Source organism: Etheostoma cragini, chromosome 8, assembly GCF_013103735.1.
Source record: "Etheostoma cragini isolate CJK2018 chromosome 8, CSU_Ecrag_1.0, whole genome shotgun sequence".
Lineage (NCBI taxonomy): Eukaryota > Metazoa > Chordata > Actinopteri > Perciformes > Percidae > Etheostoma > Etheostoma cragini.
Window position 1 is genome coordinate 22,340,789 of NC_048414.1, and position 8,013 is coordinate 22,348,801.

The 8,013-nt window shown below is 41.0% G+C and overlaps 1 pseudogene; it reads right to left on the reverse strand.

Moving 5' to 3' along the window:
* The window catches only part of LOC117949087, a 15,053-nt pseudogene extending 7,256 nt beyond the window's left edge, over nucleotides 1–7,797 (reverse strand).
* Between the last annotated feature and the right edge of the window lie 216 nt (nucleotides 7,798–8,013).

Here is an 8,013-nt window from a genome sequence, read left to right on the forward strand (position 1 = left end):
CCCCCCCCCCCCATCTCTCTCTTTCTATGGATAATTCATCAATGTTTCTCAGAGCTGCTGTCTGCCTGCCTGCCTACAGTGATTTCCATTGGGACTCCTTCAGGGACCATTCCCACCTCAGCCGGGAATTAGAGCCACGGCAACAGAGAGAAATTAATCACAGCCACCTTATACTAACCCGTTCACACACACACACTCACACACTAAAAAACACAAAAGTTCTCCTTAACTTCTAATATTTTCATACTCTCTTGCTCATTCACTTGAAACTTTCACAGATTCACATGTGAACATGCACACCTTCTCACATATACTTTTTTGTTTTACAAACTCCTGATCTCAAACACACACACACACACAGCACTCTCTTTGATCAGTTCTGTTATGTACATGGACTGTAGCAGCGATCGTAACTGTTTTACACGTTTTCAAATAAATGACTGCTGCAATCTGGAGACACAATACACACACACACACAGACACACACACACACACACACACACACACACACACACACACACACACACCAAAAATCACATACAGATGTTCCATATAATGTGCAGCTATCGTATGTTTCTAATCAGAATATTGTTGTTATAAGAGGAAGAGGAGGGGATGGTTAGACAGTACTCTGGTTGTCATGGATATGACATGATGAAGGAAGCGAAGAGGGAAGGAGAAGAGGAGAAAAAGACAGAGGGTGAAGAGAGGAACAAGAGCAGTTAAGATGAGAAGAAAAAAGAGATGGAGTTAGAGGGGGATGGGATGGTTTCAGACTTCACCTTCACGACTTGATACAGCAGGCACATTGTAGTGTGTGTGTGTTTGTGTGTGTGTGTGTGTGTGTGTGTGTGTGTGTCTGTAGGGCGGGGGGGGGTGAAGGAGAAAGCAATGTATTGATCAGGGATCGAGTGGCTCCCAGTGTGAACAACAGAGGAGGGACTGTGAGCAAAGTGAATGTTACCAGTGTAACACTGACGCACCCACAAGTACTTAAGAGAGAGAGAGATACTTCCCAACTACAAAGCTAAAGGCAAACATTTGTTGAGTTTCGGCCGCATTAGAAATTCATCAGCCTCATTTGTAGTGTTGAAACTATGTTGACATGTTGAAAATGTATATCAGCAGTTGGATGTTTCATCATGGTACTTATTTACCTGCCAGTAATAATCTGTAACATTGTATTGTAATTAAATTGCAATTTGGCTTTTCTCTATCTGATATACTGTAAGTCTATGTTTAACCTACTGTACAGTCTGTTCCTTACATCAAGACTTTATTGTGTCATCAATGAAATTTCGTACTCTGTGGGACAAAGGGAGATGGATACCGACTTAGTGAATCATGATTATGTGAAGCATGTGACCTGCAAAACACAAGCTTCCTCTCCACTGAAGAGATGGAAAGTTGTAGCGGTGAAAAACATCAGTAAGAGACAGCCTTCCAAATTAGTCCTTTTAAAATTAGAACAGCGTTGAATATTTCTTTATTATCCAGCAGGGTGGAAATGTGTCTTTGACTCACCAAACACAACAAACAACAACATAAAAAGCAATATTACATGAAACAAACATATTGCCATGTTTCCTTCATGTTGTCGTCTTTTACTACAATGGTTTAATAAACCCGGCTGGAGAATTAGCGCCACCAGCTTTTTATCTCAATGCACCCATAGCTAATTAATGCATTAATGCTAAAAGTGACGCCAAGAGTCCCAAACATATGCAAAGTAGTTAAGTAAGTAAAGTAAAATGTATGTGTAATGTGTATTTATATAGCATTTTTAACAGATAAAAGTGTTTAAAAAAGTAGGTCTTTAACAGATTTTAAATTCAATTCAATTCAATTGTATTTACAGTATCAATTCATAGCAGAGCGCTGCAGGGCGTCACAAGAGTCAACACACTGCAAACCATTTGGTTCTTACCAAGAGAAAAAAAAACTTTGATTTAGAAGTTTTGGATAATTCATCTTGTTTTAAGAGTGATTTTCTTAATTTTAAGTGTTCAACTTTACACTTTAATCTTAAATCAAGCAACTTTGTCAAGAAAAATAATCTTGCTGCATGGACAGATAATTTCCCTTGTTTTGAATACCTTTCCCCTCAGATTTAGTGTTTTTATCTTGTTTTTGGACACCCCTTTTTTGCTGTGAGACAGCAGATTGTGTTGGAGGAGGCAGAACATTCCAAAGTCTCTGTGTTGCCAACATAAAGGCTCGGTCACCGTGGGTTCTAACCCAGGTTCGAGGAACAGCAGGGCTGCCAACTCTCACGCATTGGCCGTGAGACACACGCATTTGACTGGTTTCACACGCTCACACGCCACACCCCCGATTTCTCACGCTGAAGTTTCAACCCGGTCGGTAAGATTTCTTAAAGATGAGTTTATCTACAGATCTACCTGTTGAGCCACTCACGATCGACTAGTTGTGCTTTCAGAGACTGTGAGGGGTTCAAGAGCGCTCCCCGGCTTCAGGTATGTGCTCTGAGTATCACAGACCCGTCCGTCGCTTCGTGTCCACTCTCTCTGTAACAATAGAGGTGAGCAGCGCGGCTGGTGTAGCAACTTCAGTTCATGTTAGTGGACCCGCTCTGCTGTGGGGGGGCAGTGACGCGTTGCATCTGTGCGTAGACCTCTGATAATGAGCAGCACACAGCCACCTCTAAACTCTGTCAGAGACCAGAGACCCAAATGGGCCTCTGTGTCTGTCAGACGGTCTGCATGAGATCCACCATATCAGCGGAGCAATGACATGCACAGCAGACTATATTACAACTCTCCAGATCTCGGACAACAGAGATGGGAGGAGTTATATTTAGAATGTGCACAAAGTTGTAAACATGAGAAATCTGGTGAAACACATCTGAGCTATACTAGGCCTATATATACTATACTATATATACAATACTGCAACGTTGGGCCACTATTGTGCTTCTCTAACCTCTGTGCATCACTGAATGTAACTGTAAATAATTCATTCAATGATTCATAAAATGAACATTAGTCTTTATTTTCCCAAAAAAGTGAACACAGTAAGTGGGGTCCAGAGGATGAGGGCCAAACATTACTGAACATTGGCACAAAGGTTAAAGGATTAGAATTTATGTAACTCAGTGGTTCTCATTCTTTAAAATGTCAGTGGTCTTAGTTTATCCCTCAACATTAATTTAACTTTGGGTCCCTGGTCCCTACACCAGGGACCCCTGGACCGGTTCACCACAGACGCAAATCTTCTCAGCTGTTGCTAAAATATGCTACTGTCTCTTCATGTGGCTCATTATGTTTGGCACATTGTCTGGCTCAGTTCTCATATCATAAGAAATTAATAATGTACACAATAAAGTAAATGCTAAAATCCCTAAAACCTATTGATACTACAACAATGCAAAGGCTCTTAACCCTACAGTTTTGCACATATCATGTAACACTTGGTTTCTACATTTTTTTGCAAAAAAACTCTCCAGAAAGTGCCATTTAATGGTTTATTTTTCAAAATTCTTTCCTGGGGGGGCATACCCCCAGCCCCCCTAGGGAGAGCCCCATCCCCCACAAATATAACAAATCACAATTTAAACCTTGAAGGATAAAGACCCAAAGAAATTGCTTTGTACACGGCAAAATATGGGTCAGCCCCCCGAAATCTCACTCCAAGGATTTGGGAAAAGTTGGCAGCTCTGGAACAGTGAGTAAATATGACGTAAGTTAGTAATAAGTAATAAGTAAAAAGGCCTTAGAGGACGCTCTATCAAATAAGGTTCCAGTAGGACGGCCACATATGCAGGTGACTGACCGTGCAATGCTCTGTAGGTTAATGTGAGAATCTCAAACTGAATCCTATATTTGAAAGGGAGCCAGTGCAGTGACTTGAGTACAGGAGTGATGTGAGACCGTCTAGATGACCTGGTAAGTAGCCTTGCGGCAGCATTTTGAATGAAATGAAGGCAATCGTGGGCAGACATACTGAGTGCAGAGAACAATGAGTTGCATTAATCAGTGTGGGAAGAGATAAATGCATGTTTGAGCATCTCAAATTCAGCAGTTGAAACTCCAGATCACAATTTATTAATATTTCTCAGATGAAAAAAAACAATAAAGGGTTAGCTGCTAATGTGTCAAACAGTGTTGATATATTCAAACATCAAAACCTAAATTGCTCAGGTTTGAGTAGACAGCAGAGGGAAGAGGCCCAATACTTTGTATGTTTGTGGGGACAGCCTGTAAGGAATTAGCTAACCAATCCCTAATTGCGTTGAGGCAGTCAAGAAGCCTCGAAAACCTGGAGGCCTCACTACATTTAAATAAATGTAGCTGGATATTATCTGCGTATAACTGGTAAGCCATATTGTATCTATTTATAATCAGACACAAAGGCAGTAAATATAACGAGAATAGCAGGGGCCCCAGAACTGTGCCCTGTGTGACACCAAAGGACATTGGAGCGGAAGTTGAAAACATCAGTAACAAATGGCTAAGGCACCTGACCAAGAGATGCTTTTTGACTTGCTGGGAGTGAGACCGTGTTGGAACTCTATACAATGTCGGGAGAATCAGGTCTGTACATTGTCCGGAGTTTCATTTTTTACACATGTAGCACACAACAGTAGATTATCTGTGCTTGACACATTCTCACTTACTGGAAATGCTCCGTTGGACGGTTTAGACAAGGTGTTGTGCTGGATAGAACATGCAGCACACAGAACAACACCCCGTCATAATTTGGTTATAAACAACCTTAAAATATTGTCTTCTGGAACTTCTGTTTGTAAGAGAACGGCACTCTTTCAAACAGAAGTTCCAGAATCTTGTTGTCTCTCTAGTTAGAAGTTTTTGTTGCAGTCTTCATGTAAATCCAACTTCTGCTTCACTCTCAGTTAATTGTTTTCTTCCACTTTCACACGAGCTGCAATATTAATGTCATCAACATAGTTGCTATGAATCCCCTCCACAATGAACTGATCTATTCACATGTAGGCTCAATCAGAGTTTTTAAATAGGGCGCAAAGACAATATTAAGAAGATAACACAGTGATTCGATACCAAACTTGGCTCTCATGAACAACAGAGTTGTAAGAAAAAATCGTTAGTTTGCACTGCAATTAGTGTCACTACTTTCTAAAGCAGTGCGACCTAATTTACCCACAGGGATATACTGTATGAAAGACAAGAAGGATAAAATAGTGGAATAGTTGGAAAAGAACTTCTATTCCCTTAAATCAACAATATCCAATTAACTACCTCTCCGAACATTTAGCTAAAGAACTAATGAGAATTCAGTGTAGTATGGTACTTCTGCTGCAATCATGTAAAGTTGTCCAGTTTTTGGAATAGGAATACTGAACATCAATGGTGAATTAAGTGATATCCCTCATTTAAGAAAACATAAAATCTTGACTGGAGCATGCAGGGAGGAGGAGTGAAGAGGAGCATCGTCCCCATTTAGAGCGGCTTGAAAGAACAGATAGAGCTCAATTGATTAGAGTCAATTAGAGAAAGGTCACATCACAGCTGGGGGAAGGGGGGGGCAATAAGGCTCCTGTCACTGGGATTACAGCAGCAATACACACACACACACACACACACACAAACACACACACACACACACACACACACACACACACACAGAAGTAGAGACATATGACCAGAACATATACGTCCATGACACACAATTTTCAAGCTGAGAAAATCGATGTTAACAGAAAAACACACACACACACACACCTCATGCTGCTGATCTGAATTCTGTTCTGAACATATATCTTCCTTGTGTGTTATAAGCCGTGCAGACCGTTTACTGCTCAGTAAGGACAATCCTTACTGACACTGTGTGTTTTCTGTACTTGATTTAGTTGCTCAAGGTCACACGCACACACACACAAACACACCCAAACACAAAGAGACAAACCATCTTTCTTTAAACATCCCTAGCCACCTGCACATTATCTTCCTAACCTCCCTCTCCTCTCTTCTTTGCTTTCTTCTCTCTCTCTCTCTCTCTCTCTCTCCCTCTCCTCCTCTCTTGCCTTCCCCCAGTTTAACCATTCATTAGTATAACCTTCACTCTTGTTCTGTTCTTTCTCTCTCTTTCCCCCGTGTTCGCCCCTCCTTTGCATATATCTTCATAATCTGTCCTTCAAGTCCTCGTATTCCCTCCGTATGTCTTCTTTTTCTCTGTTTTCCTTTACTCTCTTTGTCACTAACACCCCCATCCAGTCACTCTCTCTGTTACATTCAGACAATAATTTTATTTTAAAAGTAAATAAACTGAGAGGAATAGGGATCATGCCACTCTCTGGCAACTGCACATTTATACCTATGAATAATACCAGATTATTTCTACTAAGCTTTCTTTTTCAAAACTCACACAATTAGCACAAAATTGGTCTGTTCAGGCCATGTCACTAACAAGATTCATGTTGTAACCACAAATTATGCGGTCACCTACCGGTAACCTATTTCTAAAATGTTCTTCTTTACATACAACCTTGCCTGATACCAAAATTATAAATCTTTCTTGTCTTATTTACAACTGCATGAACACAACAGGTCAAAATTGAAGACATTATGTTCAAAACCTAAATATTGTACAAAGCCTCTACTTCTGCAACAAATGCAGCTCAAAGGTCAATATTAAAATAGCTGAAAAGCATTTCAGAATGAAATGTGAAACATTTAGAAGACACATTGGTGAGGAAGAAACGCCATCAGGAAAAGGGTGACCGTTAACTTGTTGGGTTGGAGAGGAGCAAATATTACAATGTGTTCTGCAATCTCAAGTGCTGGTTTGAAAGAATCACTGGTCCCTACAACACTGTTCAACTTCTTATATTTTTAAATGACCTCCACCAAACAAACTTGACAAACTGACAAACTGATTTGCGGCCCATCAAAGCATGGTTTCCCTTCTCTTCTTCCCTTGGTTGCCTTTCCTTAACCCCATTGAGGAATTTTGTTCTTTCTGGAGGTGGAAAGTGTACGATCATCGGCCACATGACAAAATGTCTCTACTGGATGCAATGGATGCAGAGAAATCTCAGCTGATGACTGCCCGGGTTGGATGCCAAGGGTTTCTATCCAAGGTGCGTAGCATGAGACAAAATACTAACAGTAAGATGTGATGTGGGTGAGAAAATGTGGCCACATGCTTAAGATTACACGGATTAGAACAGTACTGTGCTATTTTTTTTTGATTGCCCTTCTGTGCCTTATTTGTGTCACTGTAAATGTGTGTTTGATATTATTCTTACACATTTTACATCAAAAGCTACTTCGGTTGGATCATATGTTGACACCTGCTGCAATTTCCTGTTGCTAATAACGCTTTTACATCTGCAATTCTGTCAAATACAATTCTTTCTGTAAAGGATTCAAATGTCCACACGAGTCTTAGACTTCAATGACTACTTTGTATTGTTAAGCAAATGCGCAGGCAACATACAGGTAAGTGCTAAACCCTAACTCTCCACAACTGCGTGAGTCTTACGTTACAGGATCCCTGTGCGTAGGGACATAAAATGTCATGGACTTCCACTGTTACCTCGATGACACCCAGATCTCCCTCAGCACCAAATCCCCCCACAATCCTACTCTCTCCCACATCAACTCCTTTCTGTCCGCTATTAAAACCTGGATTCAACACAACTTCCTCAAACTAAACAGCGATAAAACAGAATTCCTCCTCATAGGCTCCAAATGCACAGTCAACAAAATCAATAACCCCACTCTCACCATTGACGGCACCATTGTCTCCCCTTCTCCCCAGGCCCGCAACCTTGGTGTGATCTTGGCCCTCCACCATCTGGCAACCTCATTCCTCCCTGACCTCCTCTCCCTCTACCACCCTTTTTTTGAAGTAAGACCAGAGGGTCTTTCTGCTTCTTTTAATGGTTTGAACACCTCTCTGTGCATGTCCATTTTCATGAGGGTTGTTTGGACTTGAAGTGATGTGTGTAAAGTCAAACTCTTTAAATCTTTAAATTCCTGGCTTGAAAATTGAGGCCCGTTGTCAGACACA